Source organism: Nesoenas mayeri (genome assembly GCF_963082525.1).
Source record: "Nesoenas mayeri genome assembly, chromosome: 20".
Lineage (NCBI taxonomy): Eukaryota > Metazoa > Chordata > Aves > Columbiformes > Columbidae > Nesoenas > Nesoenas mayeri.
Window position 1 is genome coordinate 5,064,908 of NC_137569.1, and position 18,188 is coordinate 5,083,095.

At 43.0% G+C, this 18,188-nt stretch overlaps 1 protein-coding gene across 1 annotated transcript in view; it reads left to right on the top strand.

Annotated features, from left to right (window-relative positions):
- MYO1C (myosin IC) overlaps positions 1–18,188 on the top strand; it is a 56,178-nt gene that overhangs the window by 886 nt on the left and 37,104 nt on the right. The gene's annotated exons all lie outside the window — the stretch shown is intronic.

Below are 18,188 nucleotides of genomic sequence, written 5' to 3' on the forward strand. Positions count from 1 at the left end.
TGTGGACCAAGATCCAGTTTCTTCTAATCAGGGTGCATCTGCTGTTCATGAGCAGCTCAGAGGGGGAGCCATACAGCCGCTTTACATGGGCGAGAAACTCAAGATCCTTAATGTTTTGTGAGCTGATAAACCCTCTCAATCACTGGACATAGAAGCTGCATTTTGTAAACTAATCCTTTGAACCAAGGACTTCACTGAAAACGCCCACAGCAGCTGTGATCGAATCTGCTGGTGTGTTAGTAGGATGCTGCACAGAACTGTACACTTATGCATTATGCACACAGTAGCACTTTTGTTTACTACTGTTACCTATGGTAGCTTTTCAGACTCTTCTTTGACTTGAAATGATGCAATTTCTGATGAAATTTATATTTCTTAAAACACCTTTAATTGGATGTTATAATCACTGGAAATGTTTTTATACTCATGTGTCTTCTTTTCATGTACCACTAAAATAAATCCTGGCAGTGAAGTGTTCTACATGGCTTCTGTTAATTTGACAACAAAGACATTGGTTTGGGTGGGAAGGATGACTTTGTACATAGTAACGTTTCCCCAAGGAACTTTGGTCAAGTTTAATGCACAGATATGATGGTATTTTAGAACAGAAATATGTCAGTGATAACATATGCAATAGAGCTTTGAACAGCAAAAAAAGTCAAGGACAAATACTATTTTTCTTTTGGACAAAGCAGGCTTAGTTATTTTTTCTTCTATTTAAGTGAATCCAGTATTAAATGGACTTCTGTTTTGAATTTTCTGTCCTCTCTCCCCTATTGAGGAGGTTTTGACATTTTCCTTGTAAAAATGCTCAAGCCACTTGAATTGCTTTCTTAATTTTTAAGAACAGGTTCTTCTAATTTCACTTTTTTCACAGTGTGAATTGAGATGTCTTATTTTGTCTTTGTGAAAGATCTGCTACATTATCTTTTGTGTTATAAATTTTGTATGTTTTAGTATAAATTTGCTATCAAAGAATTTCCATTGAATGGTAACTTTTCATAATTCCCTGCTATTACAGAATTTATTTTAAAGTAGGAAATATGTCCACCAGGGAATGTTGTCCAGTATAGTCTTATTTAACTTCCATATATTTCTGATTCCTAGCTAACCTCAGGATGTGCAGGGTATCGTTGCACACAGATAGCACAGCTCTGTGTAAACAGGAAATATTTCTAAGATGTCTTGCGTGTTTGTTAGACCCTAAAAATACGTTCTGATAAAGACTATTGTTTCTACTACCACTACTTCCTTCTCTGCTCTTGGACACTAAGTGACACTTAGATGAACTTGTCTTAATTAATATACTGCAGTGGAAAGGCCAGTTGAACAAGGCTGGATTTAGGTTTTCCTTGAGAGAGGAAACGATACCTTTTTTGAGAACTCTGCGTTACTAACAGGAATATTTCCGATGGCCCTTTCTGACCTTGGATATGGGGATTCACTATTCAAAAGTGATTGAAATGAAGCAATTTCTTTTGCAATAGCAAGATATCAAGCTCACAGAAAGTTCCTGGTACTCATCACCACATGAATACCACTATTATTTAGTGTTATAACTCATGCGTTAAGCAGATAATATCCTAGTTTCCTTACACCTGATTTTTCTTTATACCAATCCTGAAGGAGAATGGAGAAAAAGATTTTTGGAGGCATCAACATGGACAGCTTGTTCTCTTTGATCTTCAACTCTCTTTTCAGGCGCAAGCTCAAACATTAGAGCTGTGTAGTACCCGGCAGCGCAGTGTAAGCTGCTGTTTGTGTTCAGCCAAGGCAGCAGCACTCACCACCTGATGGATCCATGTCTTACACGTTGAATTACTCTGGGAACTGATCTCCTCAGAACTACAGTGAACTTGTCTGCTTAATTGCTTCAACTTAAGAAAAGTCATGTATCTGTGTGTGCACATCCCACCTCTTGTATTAGAGTGGAACCGCCATCTTCCCCTTTCAAGGTCTCTGCAATGAAAAGAACATCTCACATGTGCAATCTGGAAAGTAGCAAAAAACCTGTGTGGGAGGATGTGAAGCACAGGTTGGAAGGATCCAAGGATTTTTTTCACTAAAGGAAAACTGTGAAGTGGGGAAGTATGAGATCTGGGAATGCAAACTGGTGAGAGGAAATGCAGAGGTGCGGGAAGAATTCGGAAAACAAGAATTTACTAGCACCGCAGAAAGAAGAAAAGTACAATAGCAAACATTTTAACCTGTTAACTGTACTTTGTTTGAAACTGACAGTTATCAAACACAGACATCAGTGAGTAGGGAATGTTTCAGCATTGTTTATCGAATACAAGCTTTATTGTAGCTGTGATTTTACAGCATACTGCTTGGTCTTGGGAGAGCCCACGCTATGTTCCTCTCTTCCCTCTTCTATTTTGTTCTCATATGTTTTTTTCTTCAGCCTCTTTCTGCTTTCTTTATCCTTTTCTTGTTTTTGTTCTTGTTCTCAATTACTTGTAGCCCATTTTCAGAAGTTTTTTTGTACATAATTCTGGTATGTGTCACAGAAATCATTCTAGTTAAACAGCCCTTGTGTTTTAGACTACTAATCTTCGCAATTTCTCTATGTAAGAAGGGTAGATAAGACAGGCTAGGTATTGCTCCTTATTCTGAGCAGGGTGGTTTTGTTTGGGGAAGTGACAATGACAGTTTTTCTGAATGTGATAAAATCTCTTTTTCGGTAGAATTTTATATTGGGAAGTAAGTGGTCAAAGGAAATGATTGTTGGACTGGAACAATCTTGTACATAACAGTTAAGGGAAGTGCAAGAATAATTCCAGATACAAAACACAGAGCAGTGACAGGCCATTTCTTTTCCTTTACTGAACAGAATGATGATCTCTGTATCTGGTCTTGAATTGCCAGGTGCTTGTAAATCTTAACATCTAGGTAGGTTTTTTGACAAGTAGTATCATCTGGATTGGTTTGTAGTAGAGTTGAAAATTCAAATTTGGCTATTCCAAGAAGACAGAAGGAATCGTCCCCTAAGAACAAGTCTAAAAATACCTGAGATGTAGATTGATCTTTTTTTCCCCAGTCATTGGCAGGATCCTGCATCTGCTAGGGGGTGGTAGGTCTAGATATTTGCATTAATGGATCACATGACTATAGCAAAGCTCTGCAATTGCACTTAAATCAGTGTTCTTATTTTTTTCAAATTCACAGCAGGATTTTTTGTGCAGCAACGTGCAAGTTCATTTCCTTTTTCATGATTAGTTAACTGCTTAAGCCTTCAATTAATAATGATTTACTTCTGCAGCAATTTGAAGAACTTCCTGTAGTTACCATGGGAGCAATCAGTATTTTCTGTTGCTCTGTCTCAAAACCGAGTGTCTTGGAGGTGAAGCTGAAGAATCTTTTCTATGTAAAATCTCTCAGTAGATTTGTCAAGTCTACCGTGTGATTGTTTCGTGCTAATACGTATGGAACAGCATCCGCAGTGACTTGACTTTTCTAAGTCCGCTGGGACTAAAATGGAACATCAACAAAGTTCGTGGCCATAAACACGAACATAAATTCAGGCTTCTTGGAACTGTCTTGACACATTGTAACTAGTGGAAAGTAGTCTTGAACTTAATTGTTGTTTCAGCTCACATCTACACTTAGTATAAATACAGAGGTTCGTCTCTTCCTCTCACAGCAGGGCTTTGAACCAAAGACTGCAGTTAGTCTAGGTCTTCTCCCAGACTACTCAGCGAATTCTGCCATTGTGCTTTGAAATCAGAACTGTCCATAAAGAACAGAGAGATTTACTAATTTACCTTGGAAAAATGGAACTGCACATTGAATGTATTCCTACGGGAGAAATCATCCGCGTGGTTAGTCGCAATGGAGAACGCAAGACTGTAAGCCTGTTTTCTTTATTGTTCTCTTTTCCCTTCTTGTAGTGTTAGTTACACAATAACCAACTCGGTGGCCATTGTTCTGAACTGAGAAATGTTAGTGCAAAAATACAAGGCTTCTGCAAGTCAGGTTGGTCATCGAAGTGTCGGTAGCTGTGTTGGGAACAGTTTTCTCTCACAAGGATAAAATTAGTAGCAATGAATGTTAATATTAAGTGACTGGGACTTTAGAAAATAATTAAAATGTATTTCCTGTGGAAATACTTCAGTGTAGCAAAGTTGGCGTGACATCAAGTTGCTGTATTGGCCCAGCCATATTCATTCTGTCCAAATTCTGGAAGCACTTTCAAACAACAACGGAAGAGAAACAGCTTTGAGAAGAGTATTTTGATCCTCTTCAATACTGATTGCCCATGTTGTGGCTGAATTCATGCCCTGAATGTTATAGGAAAGTTCATGCATCAGAAATTCAGTGGTAGAGGAACATATTAATGGACTGTTATTTATATCTTGAGGAACTGGGTATTCTGTTAACTTGTGACTTTTATTGACCTGGGTTCAGGGTTTGTATGTTAGCAAATGGAATATCCATCAGCTGATTATTTCTGATTTGACATGGTAGATATAGATAGTTAAAAAAGACACAGTACTCTTAGAATAATTTCAGTTTTCAGTACTTGGAAGGAATGGCCATTCTTTGCTTCAGAATATTCTCGAACTGCATTTGTATACTTGCTAAGTAAAAGAGTCTAAAGAGAAGGAACTGTGTAAAAAACTTTTAAAAATCTTCCTAATCCTTAAATGTACCTAAATGTAACTCGAATTTATCTCTCTCTGTCCTATGTACTTATAAACTGTTTAATGTATCTTCAGTTCTGGGAGCAGATTGCTCTGGGCAGAGCCATCGTGTTCTGAAGTGCACATCTGTGCATGTTGCTCCAGTTTCCTAGCATTGTCTTTCTAGTAAGTAATCTGAAACTCGATCTGAAAATTAGTGAAGACATTTACTGTGTTGATTATACAACAGTTAGGTAATTTTGCTTCAGAAAACCTGAGAGGTCTGCCTTGTCAGGAGGAGATAGTGGCAGTTCTAGTGTTCTTTGGTTTCCTGTAAATGGTTTAGGGATGTTACTGACTTATTTGCAGTGACAGTAGAGGACACTGCCTGGACTGAATTGTCTTTCCCAGAGGGAACTGTTCCTTTAAACCTCATCCCGAATAGCATGTGCCAGGATCCTGGGGGAGACATCAGAGGGAGAAAAGCCATTCATTCAGCTTTCTGAAAAGTTTTGAATACTCATTAACAGTCCATAAAACTGTAATTTGCTACTTTGAGAACAGCAGTCTCTGTTTGTCAAGTTGTACTGCAGGAATGGCCAGAGAAAAGTAGTTTCTCATGTCCTGTGTTTTAATACAAACCAAAGCTTATAGTTGAAGATACTTTGCTGCAGGAGTGGAAAGTGCAGAGCTTTACTGTTTCAGTCTGTTATTATAAGATTAAATCATATGCAGAATTTCCTGTGGATCCTGGTGAGGCTGCCTCTGGTATTTCACATGAGACGAACTCCGATGCTGGGTGTTGCACAGAGTGGATGGTTCCCTGAGTTCACTCTGCCTTTGGGGAATCGCTCCAGAGTTGAATTTCACCCTTCGTCCTTTTCAGAAAGATACACTTTGAGTGATTCCCACAAACGGGCGTCGGTGGGGAAGGGATGGTAAAATTATCACGAGTGTCCGAGGTTTATCTGTTGTTTGCCTGGAGGAGACAGGTGCGCCTGGAATTTTAAGCAACAGGAACGCGAACCGATTTGGTAGAGCAGCTTATCAGCAGGATGCTGTTGTCCCGAACAATGTAATCAGTGCGAGCGGGTTCCCGGCTCCGGGACGGGCGGAGGGGACCCGGAGGGGTCACGGTTCTGCGGGACCCGGTGCCGAAGCGGGCGGCCCGGGGGGGTTTCGGGAGAGCCGCCGTGCCCCGCAGCCCGCCCTGCCGAGCTGACGGCAGGTGAGGGCGGAGGCAGAGCCGCGGCCTCGCCGCCCGCACTCCGCATGCCCGGTGCTCGGACATGCTCACTAGCGGCGCGGCGCGGGCTCCCGCGGGCAGTCGCTGCCGAGCCGGTCGCCGAGTCGCCGCAGGGCCCCGAGTGGCGCGTCGCCGGGGGGCGCGGAGCGCAGGTGAGCGGGGTGCGGAGCGGGGGGCGCAGCGGCGTGGCCGGGGCAGAGCCGGCTGCAGCCCGAGGGAGGGGTGACCCGTGGCCACCATCCGCCGGCCCGTGCTCGCCCAAAGGCTCCGGGGCTCGGCCACATGGCCGCGGCTTGCCCGGGAACACGCTGCCGGCTCGGGGGCTGCGCCGGGAGGTGCAGAGGGGAGCCGGGGACGGCGGCCCGGGGAGGGCGGACAGCCGCGGCTCGGCCATTCCCCTGGAGTCAGCGACCTTCCCGGAAACTCTCAAAATTTCCAGGGTAGAAACAAATGACCCTTTCACAGCAGCCGGCATCCTGGCGGCTGCACGGCATGTCCCCGGCAGCCCGGAGCAGTCCCTCCCCTTCCGTAACGTTACTAAATACACTCTGGTAACGCTTCCCTGGTTGTATCCCGCATGCAACGACCTCCTGTCCGGGACGGGGTGAATCCCGCCGGGTGAGGAGCCGGAGCCGGAACGAGAAAGGGCGCGGCTGGGCGTGGGGGCGAGAGAAACTCTGCTCCTGAGCTGAAACGTGGCCGTGTCACGGAGGTCCTGCCTTCTTCTTCTGAAGAATGGCTTTCTTGTACATACCCAACTTGTTTTCTGTGTTTTCACAGTGGTTTGTGCTTCATGGTGGTATGTCGTGCTGTGGATAGCACTTATATGTGTATTGGAATAATAATTCTTTGCCAGTGCTTGTGCAGGTTCCGAGAAAACACTTAATGACAAACCTCGGTATTTTTAGTCCTCTCTTATAGGTGGAAATGTGGTCAAACACCATAAATTCTCCAGGTTAGACCACAGGTCTGCATCCCTACTAAGATTCAAGGGTCGCTATCTGTTGTGCTGGTTTCTGTGCTAGTTTTCCCCTTTTCCAATAAACCTGGAGTTAATTGCTCTAAGTGACGGTGATGTATGGAAGGAATCTGACTCTTTGCTGAATGGACATCTCATTCTAGTAACTTGAACTTTCCAAGTGAGCTGGCTTGATCTGCATCCTCACGTGTGGGAGGATTACAGAAGAAAAATTGTCCTGAGATACAATACAGAGTTCATTCTTGTATTTATTCTTTTTGTGGCTGTTGCTTTTTCAAAACTACCTGTGGATGGCAGCTGCCTGGTTTTAGAAAGTGACAAATGGGAAAATGTGCTTGGTTGGTGGGACAAGCCGTGAAAGCAGAGCCACATCTTAGAGTACTTGGGAAGAAAGGCATTTTTCTTTCATCTCCTTTTGGGGCAGTAGACAATTACCAGTTGTCAGCACCTTTTCAAAACTCTTTTAGAAACTGCCTAAGGCTCATGGAACTAATGAATTCTTAATTTTTACGGTAGGCCCTGGTATGGCAACCACTGTCAAAACTCTCAAGGATTTTCAGTTTTAATACTGGATATAATCCAGTGTTTTAGGGGAGGGGCTGTGTAATTATAAGTCTTGTCTTCTATTCTGCCTGGCAGGGACCAATGGAGTGCTAGAGTGCACGCATGCTATCCGAGTTTATCATGACATAAAGGGTAGATCTTTTTTAAAAAAGAAAGTCTGATTCATAATATACTAAGGGAGTGAGAGATCACATGTGACTCAAGATCCAGCGTGTGCAATTTCTGTTCTCTTTCGCATAGCTAATAGCAAAGAAACTTGTGATTTACGATAAATCTCCAGAATTTAAAATATCTAAATGAGAAATTATATATTTGTCAAACCAAACAGTCCGCACCAAATGCAGGAGGAACGACCTGCAGCATCTGGCCGCCGTCACCGAGTGATGTGTGAACCGTAGCGCCTGGGCGCTGCAGCTCATTGCCCCCTCCCTGTGCTCTCACCTGGCGCTTTCAAATAGTTCCAGCACGCAAAATGGTGAGGATCACTGGGCCCGGAGGACTTTGCCTCCCAGTTTGAAGGAGTCGCGGGTGAGGACCGTTCACAGGGTGCTTTCAAATAACTAATGCCTTCTGAAAGACAAATTTATATTTGGGAAAATAATGTGTTACTGGCACTGCAGAAAAGGAGGTAGAGAGAACTTGAAGCACAGCAGGTTTTCCTAAGGATGGTATGTCATGCTGCCCTCTGTACGTGATGCAAATGTAACTAAATCACTTTCATACAAGCTAAAGGACTGTATATAAAGGCATATTTATATGTTTTTAAAATGTTGCTGTGGGGAAATCTGTTTGTGTTGTGCTTTGGCTTACCTGTATTGGTGACAGCCAAATGTGGTTAACTTTTCAGAACTGATCCAAGTTAAAACTGAGTAGGCAAAACAAACAGGTAAATTGTCTGTAGCATTATTCCAGCTCATTGTGTGAGCACATGAGCGTCTCCACCTGCACAAAGGATACGATGGCACAGGAAGAAATGGCTGGGATCAGGTGGGGATTGCTCTGGTAGCAGCAGCGCTTTGTACTGGTGTAAAGTGATTGCAATTATAGCATGTGTTTGTCTTCCGTCAGGGGTTTTACTCTGTTATATCCTGCTTTATAACCAACTGTGAGTGATGTGGTTGGCTTTGACTAGTATTACTATCCCTGACTTCGATAGAAACCATCCATCTAAGCTTCTGTCATCTTTTCTAGTGGATGAGGTTTGCATGGGTTGTCTTTCTGGGAGATTGTAACGTGCTTATTTTTCTGCCTGGAGGGAACCAGTTTTGCTGTGCATCTGTCTGGATTGAACCATCTTTCTGCTGGAAAACATCCTGCAGTGTATGTTGTGCCTCCTCTGCATACTTCACTCCCTGTTGATGCATTGTGGGGTGGGTGGCCAGCCCTTTCCCAGAAAGCATTAATAAAGATGTAAGCAAGCAGTGTAATTAAATGTGAAACACTAACAAAGTTTGTTATGGCAAAAGGTTCTGAGTGGACAAATCTGAAGTAATTTGTTGCAACTGAGTCATGTGCTGTGGGGGTGGAAGGTCCAGTGTTCCTTAAAGCGCTGCCCTGCATTACTTAAATACTCTTCAATACAATAAGGAGCAGCAGGGCCAGTACCTTGTCTAATATATATCTTAAGTGTAGTCTGTCCTATATTAAATTCCTGTACTGGAAGGCGCTAAAGGTTAGTATGTAGAACTCCCATGGCATTCGTGCATGCATGGATGGCTTCCCTGGCAGCTTTTTTCTTTAGGAAAGCACTCAGTCACATGTGAATGACCAACTAGCTGTTCTTCATGGGGACACTTGCAGCCCTTTAACCGGTACGTTGACCTCGGTCCAGCCTGGCCACCGCCCTTCCTGTAATTCAGTTCAGCGGCTGATAATAAATGGACATAGATTTTTAGCATTTGGCAGTACTTTTGGAGTGCTGCCGTGTGTGCCTGCTGGGCAGAAAGGTGCTGGAGCTGAACCCTATAGCAGCCTGCAGTTATTGGAAAGTTTCGTTACCAAATGGGTAATGTCAAAGAATGGTATGTCATGATGTGTTCTGATTTTTGCCAGGAAATAGATAGTCTGTGAATGACAAAAACCAATTCTGTCCCTGCTTCCCCAGACTAATATGGGTTTTTTCCTCTCTCCATAAAAGAGCTTTCTAAAATCCTGGCTAGGCAAAAAGATGCACATGGACAAAACCCGAATTGTGATAGTGTTCAGCCTGCTGTGTGGATGCAGACTGGACCTTACAAGCTACAGCTGCTTTAAAAGGCCCTGCCTTTCAATTACGATTTCAATAATTTCTTTCTCTGGTAAAAGCTCGCCATGGATGTTTGACTCCGTATTTCCTTGTGGTGTTCTTATATCTGACCAGGGATCTCACCCTTACAGAACGTAATACAGAAATGATGTCCCCATCTTTGAGACAGCACATACCCCCAGCTGGAGAACAGTCTTTGTAGTGGTTTTAAGACTTCAGGGAAACCTTTGTGTCTTAGCAGCTGAGCTTGCATTTCATTAGTTAGAGTGATCTGTGGTGCCTTATGCCAGCTGACAATCACCAGGTGTATTTGTCCATTTTACTAATGAAGAGGAGGATTATTGAAGGAGCTGTAATTCAACAAGAGAACAGCGTTTGTCAGAGGATTTTGCTGAGCTTACAATTGCGTTTTTTTCTTCATTACCATATCCTCAATACTTTATGGTCGTCTTGACGTCTGTTTTCATTACCACCTGCTGCCTGGTCTAGATGGGATATTCCTGTCCAAGGAAGAATCATCTTTACTTCAGCGTTATAATGACAAACTGAGAACAGAAAAGAGGATAAACTCAGCTCTTTCACTGTGCTTATTGTTCATGGCTGAAGGGTCCCGTTAAGTCAATGTCCACTTATATAATGAGGAGATAGTGATCTGTTTAGCTTTTTAGAAAATTAAATTCCACTGAAACAGTGTAGCTGGAACCGTAGAAGTAGGAGGAAAACTATTTTCCCTTTTGAAATATGTCTTTGTATAGTGTTGCAAGTTGTGTTTTTTAAACTCACTAACAGTAACTAATAACTTCTACATTATACAGTCCACACTGAGTCATTGTTTACTGAGGGAAATGACTTTCAACAGCCAGACTTGTTTGCTAACTTTAATAACTAGAGTATGCAGTTCCACAGATTACAAGGCAGCACATTATAATCAACATTTTTAAAAAACAAAAATCGATACATATTTACAACGCTACACAATGTTGCGTTATAAGCAGTGTTCCTGCAACTCAGTTTTTGATCTGCAGCAAAGTTTGATGTGGACAGTGGTGCAGTTTTGAGAAGAGGGAAGGTTATTGCACAGAATTAGTGGGGTTTTTTTGTTTGTTTGTTTTTCTAGAGAAGTTTATTGAACCTTCCAAATTAGAGACCAGAAAGCCTTGTTCTCTGTGTACACATCTTGTTGTTTTAAATAACAGGTTGTCTTGCACTCTGAGGATTTTGGAATCTGTTCAGAATTGCCTCTTCTGCATCTTGGGAGGGAAAGCCACACCTTTGCACCAGGAAGCCAGGAATTGTCTCTCTGACAGAACTGGAACTTAGACAGCAAACCAGATGTTTCTTTTGCCTTATTTTAAATGAGCACTGAAGTTCAGTTGTGAGCAGCTTTCTGCCTTTTCTCCACAGTTTATCTGCTCTTTGGTGTGAGCCCATTATTTTCTCATGGATGCTGCAGGTAGCTTTCCTACCCACCCATTATGTCTGCTAAGATTATAAGAACAACCAGGGTTTGTACACTGGATTGTTTTTTGTGTACTGACCAAACAACGCCAAGTGCCCACAATGGGCTTAATCTGTAATAGGTTTTCTCCATCACTTTGTTCATGTGGGAATGAAGTGGGGGCAGCTCAGTGTGCCTGACTTGCATGTGAAGGGGCTGTGTGGGAAGAGTGCTTGGACCGTTAAAATGTAGCTTTTTAAGATATTTCAGGTCTTCCTTTTGAATTTGTGCATTTCTGAATATTGTGGTCAGTTGTCCTTCTTTTTCCTTGAGAGCTACTAAGTACCACGTTATTAAAAAAGTATTGCAGCATGGAAGAGAAGATTCAGAGCGATATGATGACTGGAAAAGCATAGTAATGTATAATGAAGAACTGTGCCTTTCCAAAAACAACAACCACAAAAAAGTACCTATCACATTTCTCAAGTAAGGCAAACACTGCATTTTGAATAGTCTATTCAAAATTTGTATTTTTGATTTCTCTTAAAGTCACAAGCTTTTTTTGGCCACAATTTTATTTGAAGATAGAAAGGAAAACTTAAGGTCTCATTTGAAAATGAGGGCAAATATAAAATATGTGACTTCCAAAATCCACATTTTCTTTGTGCGTGGATTTGTTGCTCTTAAAGTTGGAGGAGGGGATCGAAAGCAAGTTCTGCAGAGAAGTAGAGAGTGTGTGTCTGTGTGCCTGATCACAGCACTCTGTGGGAACGTAGATGATTTCTAACTTTAATCTTGCTCGTCTGTCTAGAAAGCTTGTGGATGGGAACTGGGAACAGCAGCTTATGGAGCTGTTAGCAAAGCTAGAACATCTATTATTTGTTTAAACAAGAATAGTGGGGGTTGGCACCCCCCCTAAACTTTATGAAAACATTGCTCTGAAACTCTTATGTTTAGCATCTCAGAATTTATTGTGTTTTGTACCTCCATTAACACAATTAATGATACAGTGCTATGAGAGTCCTGGCAGGAGTTACTGAGAGAGCCAGAATGTTTTCATGGGCATAAGACGGTGCTCTTGTGACTGCGGGATGTCTGGATGGATGTTGTTTCTGGTCAAAGTATGCATGCACATATCAAGGTGAGGCACTCTTGATTAAATAGGAGACTTGCATATTGATAACCTGAAGAGGGTTTGAATATTTTGTGCTGGCTGAAGGGGTTGGAGCCTGAAAGAAAAGTAAGAGGGTGAAAATGTGTGGGAGGCAGAAAGAAAAGTGGAGACTGGAAAGGGGTGGGAGACCGGTAAGAAGACAATGAAAAGTAGTGGGGGGCCAGAGTGGTGTGGGAGGTCAGCAAGAAAAGTAGAGACCAAGAAGAAGGTGAGGCTGGAAAAATCTGGGAGGATAAAAAGGTGTGGGAAGCAGAAAAGGTTGGGAGGCCAAAATTAGCGTGTATCATAGATCCAACAAATCTTATTCTGTTCTCCTTCTTTTGCATCCTCCTGAAGTAGTGGATCTACAGATAATTAGGAGAGCTGAAGAAAAGTTAAAGCTCAGCCATGTGAAATAACTTAAGGATAAATGCCCTTGACTCTATTATTATTTTAGTTGGTGCTCAGCTTCAGCACTTACCCTTTTGGTTTCCATCAGAAAGCATTTCTTTAAGTTGTTTGAAGTCCTGGTTGTTGCAGAAGTACAGATGAGCAGAATCGCTGCCTGTCAGATATTGGCTGCTGTAAAATCCTATCCCTTAAGATCACCAAAAAGATGTCTTCTCAATTCGTGGAAGAAACAGTGCTCTCAGACTGCTTCTGCAGGGATTGGAGAAAGCCAGGAGCAATTTGGGATAATAGAAGGGATGACTTATGCACTTTCATGAGGTATTTCTAAAACAGGTGTGTGAAAATACCTAGAACATCTAAGAAAAACATGGGATGACATAATGATAAGAACACAATATCTTTTCATTTTCCCTGATATAATTAAAGAATACATGGTTGGTGGTTATGCATCATTTATGTATTTAGGTAAAGCTTTCAGATGTTATTTGTCTCCAGTATAAACTAATCTGATTTGAGATAATTGTGTCCTGATACGAGGAAGAAATAGGAAGGAAAGGAGAGCAAAAGATGAGTTGCTCTTCCTGGAGTTTGCTGTAGACAGTGACCTCAAAACCTTCCGCGACTGCGCGTTTGGTGCCGAGAGCCTGGCAGGAGGTGAGTGTGGGGAGAGAAGGGACTTCTGTGCTTGGTCATGAGGGCACCATGTGAAGAGGAAATGTTGCAAGAGATGTGAAGTTCTGTATGCAAAAAACTTGCAGAGTGAAAGGGGGTGTATGATCTCACTCTCTCTCTTTGAACTGAAACCTAACCGGTTGCCAAGCGGCTGTTTCTGCTCTGATGGTTCCGTGTCTAGGTGGGGACACAGGGGAGCTCCTTCCAACCTTAAGCCTTGCACAGATTTACCTGGCAACTGCTGCTACCCAGAGCACTTTCTCAGCTCGGCTTGCAATGGGAGGAAAATTCCTGAGAGTGGTTCCGTGTAGGATGAGAATGTGAACTATGTCCAGGCTGAAGTCCATGGAACTCAAAAGCCGGGCTCGTGTAACTGTTTACTTTTTTCTAGAGGCTTCAGTTAAGTGGACTGTTTGTCACTGAACGCATTTTTTCTGAAATACTAATTGTCTGCCACCAGAAATAGGCAGCATCTGTGAAAAGATCACATTGCCACCTGAGTGGAAATGGAGAGTGGATATAAATCACTGTTGCTGCAGGTTGAGTGCAGGTGTCCGGAAAGAAATCTTTTCTGAGCATTGTACAAGCGAGCTATTACTTTCTGAGAAAAAGTTTTGTTGTGACAAATCTTGGTTTTAATTTTGGATAGACTGGAAAGGTAAATTCTGGTACAAAGGTCTAAAAGTATCTGTCAGCTTGGTGCTTGGCTGTCAGGGAATCAAAAACTTCCTTAACACTTGTCTTTTGTTTTGAGCAGTGAACTTCTCTGATTAATCTCTAGCACTGTGCTGAACTCTCCAAAGTGCTTTTCAGGCCATACTTTAACTGGTCCCAAGCCAAATTATCTTAATTACAAACCACTTATCTGAGCTGATGGTTAGTCAACACAAATGTGACACAGCGCTTGTTAGAGCAGAAAATCAATCAGTGTTTAGTGTGGGCTGAATTGAGATTTGCAAATTGATAGGGAATGGGAGGGTTGGTTTGGGTCAGGAAGTGGCGCAGGAATGAGTGTGTGGAGTGGGCTTCCCCTGCCCTCCTCTCTGCTTGCAATTAGAGCCCATCATCATTAGCCCTCATTTCTAAGGCACCTGCCAAAAAGTGTCAGTTGTTCACAATCTGGTTGAACAGCAGAGCAGTGTATTAGCTTGGCATGCTTCTGCTGGCAAATCTAGCGTGACATGTACAGCCATATGCGTCAAGTTAGGTAATTTATATTGTTGATTTCCTGATCTTTGAGCACTACAGCTGACAGTCCTGTAGCCTCTAGTGTCATTTCTGGGTTTGTCCTGGAAACTGCTGCTGGTAGTGATAAATGTGCATTACTTCTCAGTGTTTTAAACATTTGGAGGCAAATATATATGTAAAGGATAGGTGACAAAACAAGCAGCCAGAGAGTCTTATAGCTTTATCCACAGCACTCTCAATGAAATGCCCTTTCTTTACTTGTTTACCAGTAAGGACGTATTCCCCCAGTATCTAAGATAAGCTTATACTGACATTAAGTTTTATTTAAATTATTTTGCCTGTCTTGTTCCTGTGCCAGCATCCATTTGACCCTGTGGTGAATCAATTGAAACAAAGTTTGGAGAGCAATGATGAAGGATCAAAATGTTTTCTGTTTGTTTAGTTCCCTGACCTGTCTCATCACAGAGCTGAACTGATATTGGTCCCAGGACAGAGGAGAGAGAGGACCAGGCCAGACACTGCTGGGGAGGGGCTGCATCACAGTCATGTCAGCTGGCTGGCTCAGCCTACAGCAGCCTGGGACTGTGCTCTGGCACTTCAGGGGACACTTTCCGTGCTCTTTTCACACTGGAGGCGTGTCCGTAATGTAATGCGGTGCGAATGATGGCTTGTGTAGCTGTTCTCTGCTTATGCTACTGGGTTTTGATCTTGAAGTCAGTGTTAGTGCAGAGAAGTTTGAGTTTGCTAGAGAGTTCTGCAGTTGTACTGGGGGACTTTTGTGCCCCGGTGTGTGGGCTGATTGGCACTGAAACCTCCCAGCTTGCGAATATGGAGCTAGGCCGACTGTTTGGAACATAAGGTTGCTCAGAGCCCCGTCCAGCCTGGCCTGGGATGTCTCCAGGGATGGTTCATTCACCACCTCTCTGGGCAACCTGGGCCAGGCTCTCAACACCCTCCTTGTAAAAAATTTCTTCCTCATGTCTGACCTGAATCTCCCTTCTTTAGTATAAACCCATCACCCCTTGTCTTATCGCAACAGGCGCTGCTAAAAAGTCTGTCCCCATCTTTCTTATAAGGGATTTCTTAGGGATCTTTCTTATAGGGATGCCCACTACTGCACTACTCTTCAACAGGTTGAAAGGTTCCAAGGACTTTTGGGCCCTGTGGGGCTCTTTAGCAAGGTGGATGTGTGGGGCAGTAGGACAAGGTTACTGTGTTGTGATATCTGAACACGACGTTGTGATCGACACAGGCAGAAAGGGTAAAGGAGAAGGAATTCATTACGCTGCCAAAACCTTTCGTGCAAGAGGTTGGACCTGGACATGTGCCCTTTCTGGGCGTACATGCAGGTTCCTGCAATTTGTAGCTGCTGTTGCTGTCACCACCAGTAGTGGCACCCAAGTAAATAAAATTTGGGAACGCCATCCTGCAATAGAAACTTCAAGAGGCTATTTCTAGATGGAATTGAAGCTCCATGTGATTTAGTGGACTGTAGCCTCATTGTGAGGGCAGAAGGCAACCAAAAGGGGTTTGAACTGGAATTCTTTAGAGTATTGTTGCTAACACAGTTGTGGGCAGCTGGATTAAACTATTTTGGAGCTTTACTCCTTTTTGACACCATACTAGCGCTCTTGTTGAAAGGGCTTCATAACAAGCTAAAGAAGCTTGGCAATTGCTAGTGCAAGCCTATATTTTTAGATGCTTTATTGATTTTATATTTTTTAAACGCCAGAAAGAGATATTCTGGCAAAAGGCAATTAAAGAAACAGCTTTAAAATGTGTATACTAAACACAAAGATTGTCACCCAGCAGGTAGGCTGGAGCGGCAGAGGCAGTAATGGTAATTAGTGCATTTTGGAATAATGGAGTTCAGCTTTGCAGGGATGGGTAGTACCTGCATGTGGCTACTCTTGTGACCCATCAGCTGTTCCAGTAATTCTCCAGAACATGGAATTTGTCAGATCACCAGACAAGTGTGTGCTGCCTTTGTGCTGCCTGTCACAGACACCGGGAATCCCGAGAATGTAAAGGACTCTGAAATTCCAGTTCTGTGCGCTCGCCCTTCCCCTCCTCCTCTAGGGCCTAGTGGAAGCAGGAAAGGAGGTCAGGCTTGCAATACGAAGTCAAAGAAGAGGAATTTGTGAATATATAGCTGATAACGCCTATCACTCACCGTACATTGCCACTCCCCCCCACCCTCCCATTGTGGAAAGTATGATTAAAGTCAGCCGCTCCGCCCTGACTGTCTGAACCATACATCCAGGCACAAATGCCAGATTCTCTTCATTCCAGGCTGCTGACTTCAAGAAGGACTTGCTCTGACAAGCTGGAAATGAGGGCTGGCAGCTTCGTCTGTGACTCAAAGGCTTTATCTCTCTTAGACACTCTTCCTAGCATTTCCCACAAATACTGCTCTGCTGGTAGGTGCTGTTATACACACAGGATGCCATCAGGCACTTATGAATAAAGCTTTATGTTGTGTAACTCCCCTTAGGACAGGCAAGGAAAGCTTCATAGAGCAGCTGGCATCAGGCCCGCAGGAGAGCTTGTTCTCCTTGCGCTTCAGTCTCATTTTTTTGGGGAGTGGTAGGGACAGTCAGCTCAGCCTTTTGATTCTCTTGTTCCTTTGCTAAGAGCTGGTGTTCTTTCCTCCACAAAACTTCTACTGTCCAACCTTCATCTCCCACTCTGAATATTTCCATCAGCTGCCAATGCATTCATCTCCAGCTTCCACAGCATATTCGTGTGGTTCATCACCTTGGCTCCTCTTTCCTCTCTGGACTAACTCCCACCTGGCTATCCCTTCACTTCTTCTCCACTTCACCGTGGCACACACGAGTTGTTTGACTTCTAGGATTGTTCTGCAGCCACCAGCAACTTCTGTTGCTCCAGTCTTCCCTCCCAGCATTGTTGCTTCACTGCTGCTTCTGCTCAGTGAAGGATGCCAACCATGTCCACCTGTTAAGGTTGTTTTGCATGCGCTTTTAAGCTGTCTGCTTATGCTCCATATGCAGTATTTGTACTCCCTGACCTATCTCAATCAATTGATGAACTCAGCCTTCAATAAATGCTTTCCCAGAGTGAAACCCATTTGAGAGCTGTGATAATGGTTCTAGAGAGCAGTTGTGCCACTCATTGCAAGATGGACAAGCTCTTCTTTGGATGTGTTTTCATTTCAAAATAAGTATTAGAGCAAGTATATTTTTACATTCATAAAATAGTTAACATGTGAAATTGAGATAACTTCAGGCTTGACGCAGTGAGGCATGTACCCTGATATAAAAATCTATCATAAATCAAACTTGAGTAGTGATTAGGATGGTGACATGATTTCTGCTTGGAAGATTATCTTTGATATCATCATGTTGCTTCAGAAGAAGTTGGCCACTGTTATTGCAGGTTGTGGAGGGTGTGTATTTGTATATATTTTCTAAAAACCATAAGACCTACCAGTATCAAATGTCTGCTCAGTCCTTCACAGATTTCACAATTGACTGTTAGTAGACAAAACTTCTTTTTGGTCTGATTTTTGAGGGAGGGCTGTTTTCACAGAGGCTGTGGCCTTGACTTATGGCCATAAAACTAATTGTGCTGAGCAGCAAAGGAACTCCACTAGTCTCGGCTCCAAATCTTTGCTCCTGACCATGGGACTATGCTTTTTGGACACTGT